This window comes from Macaca thibetana, chromosome X, assembly GCF_024542745.1.
Source record: "Macaca thibetana thibetana isolate TM-01 chromosome X, ASM2454274v1, whole genome shotgun sequence".
Lineage (NCBI taxonomy): Eukaryota > Metazoa > Chordata > Mammalia > Primates > Cercopithecidae > Macaca > Macaca thibetana.
Window position 1 is genome coordinate 49175682 of NC_065598.1, and position 19754 is coordinate 49195435.

Here is a 19754-nt window from a genome sequence, read left to right on the forward strand (position 1 = left end):
CTTAGCAGCCTTGTGAAATTCTAGCACAAATTTTCTACCGTGAATATACCTATACGGCAAAATGTTACGTCTCAGTTCAACTACCAAAACAACACTTGTTTCTCTAAAGAATTCTGCGTGCTTATCACTGTGCAGAAATGTATCAATATTGAAGATGATGCATGTAAAAAGCACAATACAAATAGCAATTCAAAATGGAAATGGTTAAATCTACAAAACAAAAAAAGGTTGAATTTTTGAATAAAAATAAAAAAACAAACCTGTCAACCACACTGTTCAGTCTGTACTTTCAGTCCTTTCCTTAAATCTGTTTTGAAAGATTAGACAATGTGTTTGCTGATAAAAATTTCCAGCGGGATCAAAGTGTACATTTATATACAGACTTTATTAGAGATCTAATGCATCACCGAGGCATTGCGTCAACACCAGATTCATATTAAACTGGATATAAAAAATAAGTTAATGCCAGATTACGACTGCCTAGCAGGGCAACTTGCAATTGCCATAAATATCACAGCAAGTTTACAGCACTCTAGTTAATTAGTATTTAGTCCACAATACAGAAGACCAAAGTTAATACTTTCATTCCGTTTGCAAAGCAAGGTTATATCGCTAATAAATAAGCTTTCTTAGAACTCCAAAGTTGAACAAGGTACAAAAGAATGTCTTCATAATGTTGTAATTCATAGATCTGGGGAACCAGAAGGAAGGGGTATGGGGGCAAGGAGTAGGAGGCCACCATAGGTTGTATTCTGAACAAGAATGAATGCTATGTTTCCAGTCAGAGCTGCTTTAACTTGTCCTCCATGAAGCAGGTGAAGCGCAAGTTGGTTCTCTTCTGATTGCTTGCCATTTTCTCCAGTCTGGCCAGAGAAGCAGTGGGCTCTGACTTCTGGAGCTTCTCCAGATTTCCTGTCAGCCCACTAACAGGTGAGCTGTTTCCAATGTCAAGGCTTCCAGGAATTGGAGGATGCCACCATTCTGAATGACGGAGATTCTGTTGACCTTCATCATCAACCCGTTGGAATGCGGTGCTGCATTCTGAAGCTGGAAGGATCCGCACTTCCTGATCTTACCACCAAATCCTTACGGAGCATTTCTGGGAACTTGATGGGATTGCCTCCTAGAAATGCCATGGGCCCATCCCCAGAGAGCTGCCTACCCTGTCACACAGGGGTGTTATTCCACATGCGAGTGCCCATGTGTACCTTATGTACCTTTTGTCGTGAAAGCTCTTCCACAAATAGTGCAAGCAAAGGGTTTCTCTCCAGTGTGAGTTCTGCAGGGCACTCAACGCGGAGGAGATTTTGCCACATGTGTTGCAGTAGTGCTACTTGGGAGTTCTCCCGGGCAGAGCCAAGAGCAGAACTGGGGATGTGGCAGAGAAAGACAGAGGCCCAGAAGGGATTGACTGGTGGGGGTGTCCTTACTGTCCCAAAGAGAAATATGCACAAAGCCATTGATCTCCGTTTTGCTGAGAGATGACAACGAGTTGGCAGGAATCACCACAGAGTTCTGATTGGGGAGAAGGTTGGAACTGGGCTCAAAGAGCTGTGATGGTAGATCTTGCATCTGATGTGTCAACACATGCTGCTTCAAATGACCCTTTGTGGAAAAGCCACAATTGCAAACTGCAAATAAAAGGTCTCTCTTTTGTATGATTTCTATACTGAATGTCCAAGGCACTCTGTCAAGCAAATATTTTGCCACAAATGCTGCAAGTAGTGTTTCTAAATTTACCCTGGTCTCCGAAAGGGAAGAGGGTCCACAAAGAATCTTCCTTGATGATTTTCTGTATGTGACTAGATGTCAGATCCAAAGCCCCGTCATTCACTGGAATGAAAGACAAACCATTGGCAAACTCGCCTGGGACCACTCTCTGTGGTTTCTCCTCTTCGCTGGGTGACTTACGGAACTCCTGGGTGCTGTTGGATGGGAACAGAGCCTGCATGGAAGACGTAGACTCTGAGATGGCTGGGCTGCCAGCACTTTGGCTCTCCATGTCATCACCCACTGAGGCTGAATCATTGATCAGGACATCATCCTGGATGGACCCATTCTCCACTGACTTCAGGCTGGTCCACAGCTGCTCCACTAGGCCAGCATTCATCATCTTCATCTGATTTTCCAAAGAAGTGATGCTCAACATTTCTAGGGGCAAAGGTGAAGAAGATAAGCTGTCTTGGAAGTTTTCTGCAGACATGGGCATATCAGGGAAGCTGCCCTCAGGACAGTCTTCCATTTTTTCACTGGAGAGTTTGTCTAGGTCATCAACATTTTTCTCATTGAAGGAGCCTGTGTCAGACTCCGTGGACTCGGAGTAACTGTTGGGGACTGGGGTGTTGGAGACCTGGCCTCCCATATGCATTCGAGTGTGCTGCTGCAGGATGACAGTGTTCGTCTGTCAACTTCTGGTAGATGGGGCAGGAATGCTGGGCTCTGAGCAGGGGCACAGTACGATGGACCCTGTAGTGGGTTTTAAGATTCCTTTTTGTGATGAAAACCTGGCCACAGATCTTACACTTAAAAGGCCCCTCCCTAATGTGTGTCCGATAGTGCATTTACAAGGCACTCTGACAGCTGAGAACTGGGTGGCAGATGATGCACTCCCTGGGGTCAGTGGCCTTTTGTCAATGTTTTCTACCAGTTGCTGAAGCTTGGATGTCTCTGATGCCTGGGCTGAGTCCAAGAGTCCCCCAAAAGGAAACTTGGCCTTGAACTGCTTGTACATGAGTGGCAACAAAGGGTTGGTGAAGGTGGTGGTGCTTCCCCAGGGGGCCCCAGTCTGCTGCTGGGGAGCTTAGGGCACTACTGCTCACTGTCAGGACTGAGTTGGTGACCACATCGCTCTCTTTGCTTTTGCTACTGGAGGATGGCAGAGTGGACCCTTCAGCTTCCTCCGGGAGCCCACCTAGGTTTCTTGTGGCCTGCTCGGCGACCCTGGAGTCACTTTTGACTAAACCTGTGGGACTGGTGGCAGAATGACTAATGGGGATGGGGGCTGGCTCTTCTGTCTTGATGAAGAGTATGAGGCTTGGGAGGGTTGGGGGCAATGGAAGGCCGACTGAAGTGGTCAGAGTAGCCAGGACTGGTTTGGTGTCTAACCGGCTGGTGACTGGCTTCTCTGGAGGGATGGACATGCCATATGGGATGCGGGTACTCATGGGGATATTGTCCAAATGCTGAGACACAGGATAAGGGTTCATCTGGGTATGAGTGTATTTCTCTTTGTGGCACTGAAAGTGGACTTTCAGATTCTTCTTGGTGGAGAACCCATTCCCACAGATGTTGTACTTGAACGACCTCTTTCCAGTATGGGAATGCAAGTGGATCTGTAAGACACTGTCACTCTCAAAGACCTTTGTGCAGAATCTGCACTTGTGTTTGAAGAATGCTTCATTAGAAGAACTTTTCACTTCAAAGGCAGTGACATTTGGTGGCTTGCTTTTTCTTTGCAGGGCCAAGGCAGACAAGGAGTCTAAATCCTCTGTAGTTGTTCTGATGTCGGGCAAAGGGCTGGGGAAAACCGAGTTAGCGGGGACCAACTGATGTAGAAGTGGATTAGATGCAGGACTTAATAAACTGCTTATTGCAAAAGCTGGTGAGGATGATGATGAGACTGCTGGGTTACTGACATGGGAGACCGCAGCACTTGAATCCACTTTTTCCGAGGACAGGGTGGTAACTGACACCACCAATATGTTCATATTGGGAGAAAAGCCACTGTTGGATGGAATGATGGTGTTGCCAGAATTACTCTGAAGTAGCTGGATTGGGGTAACTGTTTCACACCACTAATGCTGGCAGATTGGCTGGTGAGGCTCTGTGCCATTCCAGCTGCTGCTGCCAGCTGCTGAGATAAATGGGAATTTAGCATGGACAAGGGGTTGGCAGATGTTTGTAAAGTACCTTGAGAAGGACGAGAAGATGTTGGCAAGTCTGCATTCTGAGAAGCCAACGGCAATATTTGGTGACAAATCTATTCGATCAGTTGCAACTAGTGGACCTGCTGCTGCTGCAGACCTAGGAGCTGTTCCATGAGGGCTGGGACCGCCAGCTTGCCCCCAGAAGCCTCGCTGCACCTCGCTTTCTGGGAGAACTGGGACACCACCACCTTGGTGCTCTGGAGGTTCTACATGATGACGTTGCTGTTGATCATGGAGAAGTTGCCCAGTGTTGTCAGGTCCCCGAGTTGAGGCAGAGAGGTTGTGATCGCTGAGGTACCTGTGGGGGGAGCTGCTGCTGCTGCCACTTGGGGCAATACTGCTGTGGCTGCGGCTGGAAGTGCTGCTGCCACTTTTGTTAGCTAGCGGGGCCTCCACCTCCATGGACTCTTCCCTGTTGAGTCTGTTGTGTTCTTAAAGGTCGCTGCAGTCCACTTGATCTGTTTTGTTAACTGTTTCATTCATTTGTTCATCAGGATTATTGGGAGGGACTCTGGGGGAGAAGGTTTCGGGTGGGGAGGCTGGATTTTCATTTACAAATAAAACTAATTGAATAGTACAGTTCTTCTTGTGGAGCAGAAGATGTGATAATTCAAAGAACTTGGCACAGCACCAGCCACAGACGTGGGTGTCCTTGCTCTTAGTGGGGAGACTCGATTGACCCTTTTCCGTGTCTCCACAGATTCAAGTGAATCTCATGCCTTGGCCTCCCCAGTAGTTGGGACCACAGGCGCCTACCACCACGCCCTGCTAATTTTTGTATTTTTAGTAGAGAGGAGGCTGGCCAGGCTGGTCTTGAACTCCTGACCTCAAGTGATCCACCCGCCTTGGCCTCCCAAAATTCTGGGATTATAGGCATGAGCCACTGTGCCTGGCCTGCATAGTACTTTTTATTTAATCTTGTCAGCCTAATTTTTTTCTACGACTTTATTGAGTTATAATTGTTATTCAGTAGACTACACATACTTAAAGTGTAGATAATATGATGATTTTTGGCATATGCATGCACCCATGAAACCATCACAAGAATCAAGATAGTGAACATACGCATCACCTCCAAAAGTCTCCTCATGTCCCTTTGTCATCCCTCTATCCCATCCCTTCCTCCTACCTTCCTATCCCCGTGCAACCACTGACTGCTTTCTGTTTGTGTGGCCTAGAATTTTATAAAAATGGAACCATACAGTATATACTCTTTTTCATCTGGCTTCATTCATGCAGTGTAATTATTTTGAGATTCATTCATGATGTTGTTGCCAAACACTAAAGGTTCGGCCTAGGTCCAGTTGCTCATCACACAGAAAGCCAATCCCTGAGACAAGTGTTGCCCAGGAAAAAAGGCTTTATTGCAGGTGATGTCAACAAAGAGATGAGAGACAAGTCGGAAATCTGTGCCTTCAACTGACTAAAGTTATGGGTTTACATAGCGGGAAAGGAAAACAGGAATCAGAGAGGGTTAAGGAAGAGGAGTTGGTCAATAGGCAGCAGGATGTGTTGATCCCAAAAGCCCCAGCCCCACTGACACCATCTAGGGGCCTATTGGTCGGTCTCCTGAGAAAGGAACTCAGACAAGACAAATGTAAGTTTCTAAAGCTTCAGTTTTACGGGAAACTTGGGCTGGTTTCAAGGTTTCTTTAATGTGGTAACTTTATAGCCCCATCTAGTAAGTCTGAAATTTCCAATTTTATACTCTCATTCTTTTGGCTAAAGTCTCTGATAGCTTTTATAATACATGCCCTCTCGAGAAAGGTAAAATGTAGACATGATCAGACATGTACACTTTCAGGTGAAGATCTTGTCAGAATTGTTTTTCTGGGAATAGGTTTTGAAGTCTGGTAGGACTAAGTTAGAAAGAATAATGCTTCTAGCATCTGACAGGTGTCCTTGACAGAAACCAATAAAGCAGCCAAAGGAGGGTCTAACTCCTGAAAACAAATGTTTCAGAACTCCCAATGTTGTAGAGAGCTGGCCCTCTACAGGGCTTTTCTCCATGAACTTCAACTTCCCTGTCACAAAAATCTCTCCATAAACACTCAGCTTCCTTTGGATCTGGGCTGTAAATACTTGCCTGGACTCAAGGATCCCCTAACTTTATAATGTACCTTTTATGTAAATATATGTTGACTTGCTGGTTTGTGTATGCATTGCATGTAAGTTCTCTTTTTAAAGCATATTAAATCTTATAGAATATAAAATATAAATGTTTCTCTACTTTCTAAAATAAGACACTCTATTTAGAATGTTAAGATAGCCCCTGCCTGTTATGTAGAACCGTAAGTATCTTGAAAAATTAATTGTTTGTCACATATTTTTAAGGGCTCTGACTGTAATCCTGAAGTGGTTTCTAATGACTGCGAGAGAGGAGGAGCTGATTGCTGCTACAATCACATAGACACCAGGATTCACACGTCCTAGTGGCCACTTTAGTCTTGAGAAGTCAATTATGAAAGATGTGAAACAACTCCAGAGTTCTACAGGTGTATAGGGGATGAGGGTAGGTAGCAAATGCCATAAAAGAGCAACAACAACCCTGATAAAAATAATAGGAACAGGCTGGGTGCGGTGGCTCACGCCTATAATCCCAGCACTTTGGGAGGTCAAGACAGAAGCATCACTTGAGCCCAGGAGTTTGAGACCAGCCTGGGTAAAGAGAGACTCTTTCTCTACAAAAAATAGAAAAAATGTGTAAGGCATGGCGGCGTGTGCCTGTGGTCCCAGCTACTTGGGAGGTTAAGGTGGAAGGATTGATTGAACCTGGGTGGTCGAGTATGCAGCAAACTGTGATCATGCCACTGAACTGCAGCCTGGATGACAGAGAGACCCTGTCTTAAAAATGAATAAATAAAGTAAAAAGAAAAAATTGGGAACAATCTTTATTTTAAAGCATTATACCCTGGAACAGGGTTTCTCAACCTCAACTCTATTGACATTTGGGTCAGATGATCCTTTGTTGTGGGGGCTGCCTGTGTATTGTAGGATGTTTCAGCAGCATCCCTGACCTCTACCTACCATAGGCCAGTAATCCTTTCCCCAGTTGTGACAATCAAAAATGTCTCTAGGCTGGGCGTGGTGGCTCACACCTGCAATCCCAGCACTTTGGGAGGCTGAGGTGGGCGGGTCACTTGAGGTCAAGGGGTTTGAGACCAGCCTGACCAACCTGGTGAAACCTTGTCTCTAGTAAAAATACAAAAATCAACCAGGTGTGGTGGCATACTCCTGTAATCCCAGCTATTTGGGAGGCTGAGGCAGGAGAATTGCTTGAACATGGGAGGTGGAGGTTGCAGTGAGCTGAGATCGTGCCATTGCACTCCAGCCTGGGCAACGAGAGCAAAACTCCACCTCAAAAAAAAAAAAAAAAGTCTCTAGATGGCCGGGCGCAGTGGCTCACACCTGTAAACCTAGCACTTTGGATTGCTAGAGCCCACGGAGGATTGCCTGAGCCCAGGAGTTCGAGGCCACCCTGGGCAACATAGTGAGACTTCGTCTCTATTAAAAAGAAAAAAAAAATAGTCTCTAGACGTTGCTGAATTCCCCTGGGGGACAAAATTTCCATTGCCCTCGAGTAAGATATTCTAATATACATTTATTACAAAAAATCTCAGTTTTCTTGAGATATAATTTACATGCCATACAATTCACCCTTTTAAAGTATGCAATTCAGTGGTTTCTAATGTATTTACAGGGTTGGGCAACCATTGCCACAGTCTAATTTTAGGACATTTTTGCCCTCCCTAAAACAAACCCTGTGCCCATTAGCAGTCCCTCCCCATCCCCCCAACCCCTGCAACCACTAATTTGTTTTCTATCTCTATGGATTTGTCTACTGTGGCTATTTCATATAAATGAAATAATACAATATGTTGTCTTTTGCGACTGGCTTCACTCACATAGCATAATGCTTTCAAGGTTCACTCACTTTTAGCATGTACGAGTACTTTATTCTTTTTTATAACTGAATAATATTCCACTGCATGGATAAACCACATTTTGTCTATCCAGTCATCAGTTGGCGAACACATGGGTTGTATCCATCTTTTGGCTATTACGAGTAATGCTGCTATGAACATTCAAATACAAGTTTTTGTGCAGACATATTTTCATCTCTCTTGAATGAAAGGAATAGCGTTTCTGGGGCATATAAAACACTTTTTAAACAGCAAGTTCTTCTTTTCAAGTTACATCTTATGGCAAACCCCCAAATACAAGATACATCACAGTGGAGTGTTTGAAGTGAGGTTAGCTGGAGCTCCAGAGCCCTGCCTGGGCTGCCATTTGACAGCCCTGGTGGCCTTGAGATGTCTCCACAAAACACCTTCCAACAAAAAAAAATTTTTGAGACAGGATCTGGTTCTGTCACCCAGGCTGGAGTGCGGAGGCATGATCTCGGATCACTGTAACCTCCACCTCCCAGGTTCAAGTGATCCTCCCACCTCAGCCTCCTGAGTAGCAGGGACTACACGTGCATGCCACCATTCTCAGCTAATTTTTGTATTTTTTTGTAGAGATGGTTTTGCCACAGTGTCCAGGCTGGTCTCAAACTCCTGGGCTCGAGTACTCGGTCTGCCTCAGCCTCCCAAAGTGCTGGGATTACAGGTGTGAGCCACTGTGCCTGGCCGGTTCTTCCTTTTTTTTGAGACCAAGTTTCACTCTTGTTGCCCAGGCTGGAGTGCAATGGTGCACTCTCAGTTCACTACAACCTCCACCTCCCGGGTTCAAGCGATTCTCCTGCCTCAACCTCCCGAGTAGCTGGGATTACAGGAATGCGCCACCACGACCAGCTAATTTTGTATTTTTAGTAGAGACGGGGTTTCTCCATGTTGGTCAGGCTGGTCTCGAACTCCCAACCTCAGGTGATCCACCCGCCTCGGCCTCTCGAAGTGCTGGGATTATAGACGTGAACCACCATGCCCGGTGCGGATCTTACTTTTATCTCCTCACTCCATGATAACTGTGCAGTTTATCATGGGTTCCCCTGCAGTCTCCTTCTTATCTCTTTTTCTCTGGCCTATGCAGCCTGCCCCAGTCAAGCTAAACTGCATTGCTATGATTTGTTCTCTTCCTTTCTGTCAACATAAATTCAGATTCACTTAGTTTCTTCATTCATTCATCAGACATTTACTATAACCAGGATTTACTATGCTGGGAGCTGCAGGAGTTCCAGATATACAGGGAGAAGTTCCTGTCTTTCATTTAGACATAAGACAGTTACAGAATGCCCATCTTAGAAGATGGTATGTGCTAACAGCCGTTTGAACGGTACAAGCACAAAAATAGCTAGAGACGTCTTCATGTGAGATTGGGGATGACTTTGTAAATGGGACAGCACTGAAGAACTGGCAGGAATTCTTTATATAGAGGTGGTATTAGGGCATCTGGTGGAGAGGGTGGCATAAGCAAGGTCACGGAAATAGGAGAACACAGATGATATTCTGGCAATTATGAGTCAAATAATTAATGCAGGTGAGTAATGAGACAAAGTAGTATAGTTAGTTACATAGACCAATGAGAATGGAAGGATTTGAAAGCCTGCCCAAGGGGTTCAAACAAGTGAAGTGTTTGAAGGAATGACTGATGCAATCCAACCTAGAGTTTCTCTGATATTGTCGTTCCGCACTCTGGCCCACTGTTAGGAGATGCTATGATTCGGTAAAAAGGTTTTAACCAGAGAGAACTCCCTTCATGATTTCTTCTGGTTACTTTACCTCTCAGGGCCTGATTTTCCGTGACAATAAATCAAAGGAGACTGGACAAAATGATCTTTCGGGCATCTCTATTCCTGAATGAAGCATGGACCAGGAAGCCCTGCTGCTTTTTGAAGAGTTGGGGATGAGTTGGGCTAAGGGCTGTGGGAAGATGACAAGGATCATTTGTGAGATTTCCATGGAGAAATGAGTCATATTTGGAAACATCGGAAAATAAGAAAATCTTTGTCTATAATCTATCCAGCTTCCTTCTTCCGTATCTCTTTCCTTTTAGTGGCTTCCTCTCCACCTTAAATCTAGAAGGTTGTAAAATGGTTTGGGGATGAAGCACAGATGCTTTGCCTTATGTTTCTATCCCTAGTACATAGCACAGTGCCTGATTCATGGACTGTCAGTAAGACTCTGCTAAATAAATAATTTCTTCCAAACCCCGTCAAAACCTACTCCCAGGGAGAAAATATGTAAGCAAATTCATACTAAGGTATAAATGGCTGATAACCATTTAAATTGTGATCCATATACTAAGAGGAATTTTTCTTATAAGGCACAGAATAGCCCTTTGCTAAAATCAAAACCCATTTCTAATAGTGGCATACATAGAACTAGGGGAGGCTTCAGGATGGCAGCAGTGATATTTCCAGCTGGGATCTCAGCCACTATTAATCCCTCTTATCCTAAACGGGCTTCTCAATTCCCACCTAGAGGCTAAGCCTTGCCTCATTCTCTGCAATAGATGCTGTCTGTTCTCAGCAGAAATTTCTGGAGCCCTGTTTTAACATTCTGAAGCTCAATGTTGGGCTCTGCTTGCTTCAAAATTGGTTCTGGGCATTATTTATAGCTCACTTCACAGAACTGGGCTTCTGTTTGGTTTCTCCAGCCTGGGTATATGTCATGACAACAGGTCCACTCCGCTGGACACTCTCAGATAAGAGTTCTGTGCTTATCTCTTTCTAGTATATCTTAACACCTTTCTCCCATCTGACTGTGCATGGAGTCAACTTTTACCTTTGATATCTAGCCCAGTACCCATCACTTTTCTCCCTGTTGTAAGATGACCCTGCTGCTGACTCCCAACCTGCTTAGACTTCCAAGAATCAGCAGCCAATGTGTAGCCTGCCACTGATACCCTGTCTCCCTACCCTGAGAACCAGCCAGAATTCCTGGCACTTCAAATTGGAACTTCCCCTGCCCCCTCAGCCAAATTACATAACTACTGACCTAGACTGCCCTCTGCTATTTGCTTCCAGAGCCCCGGGGCATTACATTTGTCCTCTCGAAAGGGAATGCCTCTGCATTTGAAGTTGAGTCAGCTCTCCTGTGATAAGGGCTTAGTGGGTCTACTTCTAAGCCCTGGCTTTTTCTTAATTGAACTGACCTTGCCATGGCCTGGAAGACAGCAAGCAAGCATTTATCTGGAGCACCTGATATCAGACCCTGGAGCTAATTATCTATCCTGCTAGGTTATAAGGAAAGCTTCACGGCTAACATCTTCTTGTGGGAGTCACCCAGGCAACTGAGGCTGCCTTGTTGCCACAAGATAACCTTCCATATAGATATTTTTCTCCAGTTAGACATCCTTTATTCAGCTTGGGGGTTGCATTTGTCTAAAATTTTCTTCCTTGGCATATCGGATAGTTGACCTAACTACCTACCATGGTCTTCCACCTGCCTTCTTGTATTAAATGCCTGTTGCATTTGCCCTAGGCAGAAATGAATTTCATTGATAGAGGGACCATATATCTGCACTGGGTGGATAGATTCCTTTATGGTGTAATTCCAGGGATTCACAGAAAGTATCTACTCCCAAATATGTCTCCCAAATGACGATGTGTATCATCATTATTTCCATCCAATCTCTCCAATGGGTGGGCCTCAATTTCTACTTGTTTTCAAAGACTCAGAGTGACTTGGAGAGAAGGACACAGCAATGAGGAAGAAAATATAGTTAGTAATTATGATTACTTCTTTTGGATCCTTCCTATTATACACCAAGGTATATAATATGAATTTAAACGAATTTATTGGCTTACACAAATGGGAAGTGCAGGGTTCTATGCATTGGGAGCACAGCTGGATCCAGGGGCTCAAATAGCTTCATCAGTGCTCCCCCATGATGTCTTCCCTGGTATGCAAAAAAGGTCCCAGGGAGGACTCTGATTGGTTGATTTGTGTAATGTGCCCTCCTTTCATCCAAACACTCTGCTTAAGAGGATGATCGATGCTGATTGGCTAGCCTAAATCACAGGAGGCCCAGCCCAGTGGTCAGGAAGGGCAAATAGTTTCACTCTAAACAAACTACAAGGATATTGGGTTTTCTGCAGGATAAAGGGGTTCTTTTATCAGAGAAGGGCAAATAGACGCTGAGATGGAAACAATCAGATATCTATTTTAAGGGTCAGGGGGATAAAGGGGCTGTACTGCATATTTGCCTGGACCTCACTTTGGGTTATCCATTGCTCACTTCAGCATCCCTTTTTAAAAGATAAAGGTGGGAGTGGGGCTGAGGAATCATGCTGAGTCTTAACTCGGCGTGAAAGGGTTTGTTCAAAATGTTCTTCTATTCCCACTGACCCAGGCCATAGAACACTTTGGAAAACAAGTCTGGAAGCCTAAAATGGGAGGGTCCTATAAAAAAGTACAAAGAAGGGCACAAAGAGGGGTACCAAGAACAGGGGAGATATCCCTGGTCTATCCTATAGCATGGTCCTGGGCCAAGAGTCAGCCTGAGGATTTGTACATCAGCACATAAATGGACCCTAGGTTCTGGCATTCATCTTGAGCAGCTTGGAGTTCAAGATGAGGCTCCTTTCCCACCCCTCCCCTCCCCTCCTCTCCTCTCCCTTCCCCTCCCCTTCCCTTCCTTTCCCCTGAGCACCTTTTCACCCCAGGAACTGTTCACAGCTCCTTCCTCAGAAGTCTCTCTCTTCAGATAAGATGGCTTTGTCTTCTTCGCCTTACAGACAGACTCCAAGGCCAGTGACACATACACATTCAGACAGAATTCATGATCACATTTTGACGAGAGATGCCATTTTATCTAAAAGCACAGTCCATGTGCCAATCTAAGGGCAGAAATTAAACCCTAAAACAACACAAACACATTACAAGTCAATAGTATCATTAGAAAGGACTATCATTAAAACGTTTGTGTATTGTGGCTTAAATTCAATCATGGTAGGAAATTTGAGCTGTTTCTGAGAGATAAGTCTTGCATAACCAGAAACTGAATGCTCTCTTCTTTTCCCACCAGCAGCCTCATCACCACTAGTTTCTAAGAGCCAGCATGTCCTTAGCTCCACTGAACTATGGCTATGATTACTTCAGGGTTTTACGCTGATGGTATCCTTTCTGCTCCTTGAAAATTATGTTTGCCATAATTACCTCTCTTGCGTCTTTTTCTTAAGACCAACGACTTTGCTATTAGTGTTGAAGGAAGGGGCCAGCACTCCTAAGCATCCATCCACTTGTAAGCAAGTATGTCCATCCAGGCTACCGTTAATAGCTTTTGTTTCAGAGCTTTTTGCTTTATTTCACAAGCACGCTTGTCTTGTTTCCTGCATAGGATCTCCTCGTGACCAGGCTCTATAAAACTCAAGAGCAACTTGAGTGTAAGAAACGTTGCTCACCAGAACATCCTTCCTACTCATGATGATGCCCCTGTTTCCCTTTCATCAGCCCCTCATTGTTGATCTTCATAGACAAACTCTTGTCCCCTCCCCAAATTCTGTGTGGCTTGGTGTTTGACCCCAGTAGATGAGGTAACTGAGTGTGTCAGCAATTAGACTGACATCCCTGGCTCCTGGCATTCAGTTGTAACAGTAGTCTCTGTCTCCAAATGGGGTTTCTCCTGCCTTGATGTTGGGCATTTCAGATGTACCCCCCAAGAAAAACGGGGTGATGTTTGCTGTGTGCTTCTGTCTGTTTGGCACAGGCCCTGTTTCTCGGTGACTCCCAAAGCTTTGTGTCTTTGGAGCAAAAGTCCAGACTGGCAGAAGGAGCCTGTTGAGTGCTGAGGAATTTAGAGACATCCATCTCCAGTTCAGTTGCTTTTCTGTCAAAATCTCAGTCCCTAAATCTCTCAGAAATCCCAAACTGCTCCAATCATCCAAGCTTGCCATTTGGATACTTTTTAATGCTATGCATTTTACGCTATGAACACCAAGTGTGTCAGAATGTGTCTTTTTTTGTGGGCTCACCGAATGCTTTTGCACTACATCATTTATTGTCATGCATCTGTAGGCTTATAGTCTACTTAAAACATTTTTATTTTACAATAATTTGTATTCATTTGCTTTCCAACCCGCTTATTCCAGTTCAGGGTGGTAGGTGGCCAGAGTCTATCCTGGCAGCTCAAGGGGCAAGGTAGGAACCCACCCTGGCCAAGATGCCATTCCATTGCAGGGCGCACTTACACAGACACTCACACTCACTTAGACTGGTACCATGTAGGCACACCCATTCACCTAATGTGCACAGCTTTGGGATATGGGAGAAAACTGGAGTAACTGGAGAAAACCCATACAGACATGGGTAGAACCTGCAAACTCCACACAGACAATAGACCTGCTGGGAATTGATTTTTTCCCTGATCAAGGTAATAATAAAATAATGTTGAAACACATGACATTTTTCGAGCACTTCTGCAATGCTAACTGAAAAATAGTTGAACTCAACTTTATAAATATTGACTATAGGTTTGTTGTTGTTGTTTTTAAAAGAAGCCCAAGCAACAGTAAAGCTAAGGAGAGATTATTCAGTTTTGTTACATGGGAGGGAGAGAAGTTAATTTCTGTTGCTTTGGTGTTTTGTATTTATCTCTCATTACAAAATTGGATAAAAACACAATTTTAAAGGCTGCACTATATATTGTCATTTATCAAGGACAGGAAAAAGTTAAACCCATACATCTCCATTATGTGTTTCTGAAAGCTGTGCAAATCTTGAACACAAGCTGGAACATCACAGAAACCATATCTCAGAGCTGTACAAATTTCCTGCTGATTATACAGAGAAAGAGCATGTGATTACCAAGAGCCTTGAGTAGATGTAGGAGAAAATAATGTTGGGTTAGCTATCTGGTTGGTTTATCTGATGCCAGAACTTTATCTATTTGAGTCTGATGTTTTGACTGTTTGGGTTTGGTTGTTTTTTTTTTTTTTGGAAGGGAGAGAGGCCAGTATGGTATAGAGGAAGGAGGCAACGTGTTGGTGGATTTCCCACATTAATCAAGCCAATACCACATTTCAACATCATAAGCTTCCTTTTTCTTTTCAACATCATAAGCTTCCTTTTTCTTATGGTCTGATCCTTCTTGCCCCATAAGCTTGGCATCCTCTAATGGTTATTTTTACTATGTTATCCATCTCTAATAGCAAAAATAATCTAAATAAAATATAGCCTCAAATGTGAGGCTAGATGCTCTTAAGGGTTATAGACACAGACTTTATTTCATTTAATAGCGGTGATTTTTCTTTTCATCCTTGTGCCTGTATTAAGTGTTGCAGGACAGGGAAGCTCCCTGCCAAAATTGGGGCTTAGCCCCTGAGGGCTCTTGGCTTTGCCCAGGAAGGAATTCAAGGGCCAAGTGGTGGTGTTAGATGGCAATCTTCTGTTGAGTGGTACTGCTCCTTGCCTAGCAGGGCTAACTCACAGGCAGTGTGGTCCAGAGTCAGCAACTAAGGGGCTCTTGGCAACTGCATTAATACTCATGTAAATCCACTTTCAATCACACGCAAATTAAGGGGTCAGTCAATGCAAATTGAGGGGCAGGTTATTTAGACCTTTCTAAGAAAAGGGTGGTAACTTCTAAGGCATTGTTATGGAAAGAGGTGGTGACTTCTGGGTCATTGCTGTGGCATTTGTAAACTGTCATGGTGCTAGTGGGAGTGTCTTATGCCACTGAGCAATGAGAGCAACTAAAGATCACTTTTGCCTTCTGCTGGTTCCTGCTCGTTTCTTCACTTTATCCCATTTGGACCAGATCCTGTTTTGGTCAGCAGGGTTTTGACCAGAAAACAAGTCCTGCTGGTTGGCTACCTCATAAGCAGGGTGCAAAATCTAGTGAGTCCCACCATGATTTGCCTCTTTGCAGCAGCTGAGATACCTGAGTCTCTGTACTTTGACATCAGATTCCGCTTACATAGGGCAGCTCTGAAAAGTCAGAGGGTAGTGGGCCTGGGTCAACACTATCTGCTTTCATCAGTCACATGCCTAAGACCCAGAGTGGGGCGATTCACATTGCCACCATTCAGGCATGTACAGAAGGCTTCATTAGCATGTGCTCCTTGAGTACAGGAAAGAATGGGGCAGGGACACTCATGAGTCTTTAAAACATTCTTTTTTTCTAATTTTTCATTTTTATGCACACATAATAGGTGTATATACTTATGGGGTACATGTGATGTTTTGATAAAGGCATACTATGTATAATAATCACATCAAGGTAATTGGGGTATCCATCACTTCAAGCATTTATCATATCTTTGTGTTAGGAACATTCTAATCCAACTCTTTTAGCTATTTTAAAATATAAAAGAAATTATTGTTGACTATAGTCACCCTGTTGAGCTATTAAATGCTAGATCTTTTTCATTCTAACCATACTCTTATACCCTCATCCCCACATTATCCCCCCCGCCCACTTTCTCCCCTATCCCTGCTACCTTTCCCAGCCTCTGGCAACAATCATTCTACTATCTCCTTGAGTTCAATTGTTTTAGCTTTTAGCTCCCATGTATGAGTGAGAACATGTGACATTTGTCTTTCAGTGCCTGGCTTATGGTGCTTAACATAATGGCCTCCAGTTCTATCCATGTTATTGCAAATGACAAGATTTCATTCTTTTTTATGGTTGAATAATATTCCATTATGTATATTTACCACATTTTCTTTATCCCTTCATCTGTTGATGGACACTTAGGTTGATTTCAGATCCTGGCTATTGTGAGTAGTGCTGCAATAAACATGAGAATGCAGATATCTCTTTGATATACTGATTTTCTTTCTTTTGGGACTATATCTAGCAGTGGGATTGCTGGATCATATGGTAGCTCTATGTTAATTTTTGAGGAACTCCCAAACCTTTCTCCATAGTGATTGTACTAATTCATATTGCCACCAACAGTGTACGAGGGTTGCCTTTTCTGTACATCCCTGCCAGCATTCATTATTGCCTGTCTTTTGGATAAAAGCCATTTTAACTGGGGAGAGATGATATCTCATTTTAGTTTTGATTTGCATTTCTCTGATGATCAATGATGTTGAGTATCTTTTCATATACCTGTTTGTCATTTGTAGGTCTTCTTTTCAGAAATGTCTATCGAGATCTTTTGCCCATTTTAAGGTCAGATTATTAGATTTTTTCCTGTTGAGTTGTTTGAGCTACTTATATATTCTGGTTATTAACAACTTGTCAGATGGGTAGTTTGCAAATGTTTTCTCCCATTCTGTGGGTTGTTTCTTCACTTTGTTGATCGTTTCCTTTGCTGTGCAGAAGCTTTTGAACTTGTTTTGATCCCATTTATCCATTTTTTGATTGGGATGCTTGTGCATTTGAAGTATTACTTAAGCAATCTTTGTCCACACCAATGCTCTGGAGAGTTTTCCCAATGTTTTCTAGTAGTAGTTTCATAGTTTGAGGTCTTAGATTTAAGTTTTTAATCCATCTTGAGTTGATTTTTGTAATGGCAAGAGATAGGGGCCTAGTTTCATTCTTTGTATATGGATACCCAGTTTTCCCAGAACCATTTATTGAAGAGACTGTCTCTTCCCCAATGTATGTTCTTGGTACCTTTGTTGAAAATGAGTTCACTGAAGATGTGTGGATTTATTTCTGGGTTCTCTATTCTGTTCTATTTCTACCATTTTAAGAAAACTGCATTAGTGTGTGTGTGTGTGTGTGTAGTTCTGTGCCACTATCACAATCAAGATATAGAACTGGCTCATCACTACACAAGAATCCCTTCATGTTACCTCTTTTAATTCATTCCCCCACTCTTTTCTAGAGTCGCCACACTATTTTTCATTCCTATCAGCAATGCATCCTTCTGTGCATCCTCACCAACATTTGGTATTATCACTTTTCAACTGTTCTAATAGGTGCATAATGATAGCTCCTCGTGCTCTTATTTTACATTTCTCTAATGGCTACTGATGTTGAACATCCTTTCATGTGCTCATTTGCCATTCACATCTTCTCTTTGGTGAAATATATGTTCATGTCTTTTGCCCAGTTTTTAGTTGGATTGTTTGCTTTTTTTATTGTTGAGTTCTGAGAGTTCTTTATATATTCTAGCTATAGGGCCCTTGTCAGATATGTGGTTGGCAATTATTTTATCCCAGTCTGTGATATGGCTTGCCTTTTCATCTTCTTAACAGGGGTCTTTCACAGAACAAATGTCTTTGATTCTGATAAAGTCCAATTCGTCAATTTTTCCTTTTAAGGATTGGGCTTTTGGTGTCAAATCTAAGAACTCTTTACCTAGTCCTAGGACCCAAAGATTTTTCTCTTATGATTTGTTTCTAAAGGTCTTAGAGTTTTACATTTTGCATTAAGTCCATGATTCATTTTGCACTAATTTTTGTATAAGGTGTGAAGTTTAGGTCAAGGTTTAATTTTTTTTGCTTATGGATGTCCAATTGTTCTAGCACAATTTGTTGAAAAGGCTCTCCTCTTTTAATTGGATTGCTTTTGCATCTTTGTCAATAATCAGTTGAAAAGCTAGGTGTGGTGATGCGTGCCAGTAATCCTAGTTACCTGGAAAGCTAAGGTGGATCACTTGAGCCAAGGAGTTCAAGTCCAGTGTGGGCAACATAGCAAGACCCCACCAAAAAAAAAAGAATCAGTTGTGTGGGTCTATTTATGGGTTTTCAATTCTGTTCCATTGATGTATGTCTATCTCTTGGACAATGTAATAATTTCTTTGGTTACTATAGCTAGATGGCAAGTCATCAGTTAGAGCAATTCCTCCCGATATATTCTTTTCAAAATTGTTTTAGCTATTCTAGGGCTTGTGCCTTTCCATATGAATTTTAGAATAAGCTTGTCTATGTCTACAAAAAACTTGATAGGAATTGCATTAAACTTAAAGATCTATTTGGGGAGATTTGACATCTCCACTATTTTGAGTCTTCCAATCCACAGACACGGTATGTCACTCCATTTACTTAGGTCTTTGATTTATCAGTCTCTTGCAAATTTCAGCATACACATCTTGTACATGCTTTTAGATTTATACCTAAGTATTTCATTTTCTTTAACACAATTGTAAATGGTATTATGTTTTTAATTTCCAGTTTCCACAAGTTTGTTGTTAATATATAGAAGTGCAATTGATTTTTGTGTATTTATCATCTTGTATCCTGCATCCTTGCTGAACTCACATGTTATAGAGGGGATTTTTTTGGTATATTCTTTGAGATTTTCTATATAGCCATCTGCAAACAGGGATAGTTTAATTTCTTCCATTTCCATCTGTATTTCTTATTTTCTTTCTTTCTTTCTTTCTTTTTTTTTTTTTGTCTTATTCCACCGCTAGAACTTCCAGTAGTATGTTGAATAACAGTGGTGAGATACATACATCCTTGGGTTTTTCCTGGCCTTGGGGGAAAACATTCAGTCTTTCACAATTAAGTATGATTTTTAGATTTTTGTAGATGAACTGTATCAAATTGAAGAAATTCCACTGTATTCATGGTTTGCTAAGTGTTTTTTTTTTTCTGCCTCAGTTGATATCATTATGTCTTCTTGGTGGATTGATCTTTTTATTATGTAATGTCCCTCTTCATTTCTAGTAATTCACTTTGCTCTGAAGTCTACTTTACCGAATATTAATGCAGTCACTCCCAGTTTTTTCTTTTTTTTTGGGATGGAGTCTCACTCTGTCACCCAGGCTGGAGTGCAGTGGCACGATCTTGGCTCACTGCAGCCTCTGCCTCCCGGGTTCAAGCAATTCTTCTGCCTCAGCCTCCCGAGTAGCTGGGAGTACAGGCGTGTGCCACCATGCCCGGCTAATTTTTGTATTTTTAGTAGAGACAGGGTTTCACCATATTGGCCAGGCAGGTCTCAAACTCCTGACCTCGTGATCCGCCCACTTCAGCCTAAAAAAGT

General features: G+C 42.9%; 2 pseudogenes across 1 annotated transcript in view; one reads left to right on the forward strand and one right to left on the reverse strand.

The window, feature by feature from the left end:
* Positions 1 to 19754, forward strand: part of LOC126945689 (40S ribosomal protein S2-like) — a 53456-nt pseudogene that overhangs the window by 8278 nt on the left and 25424 nt on the right. The gene's annotated exons all lie outside the window — the stretch shown is intronic.
* LOC126945771 (sal-like protein 1) lies at positions 782 to 4610 on the reverse strand (annotated as a pseudogene).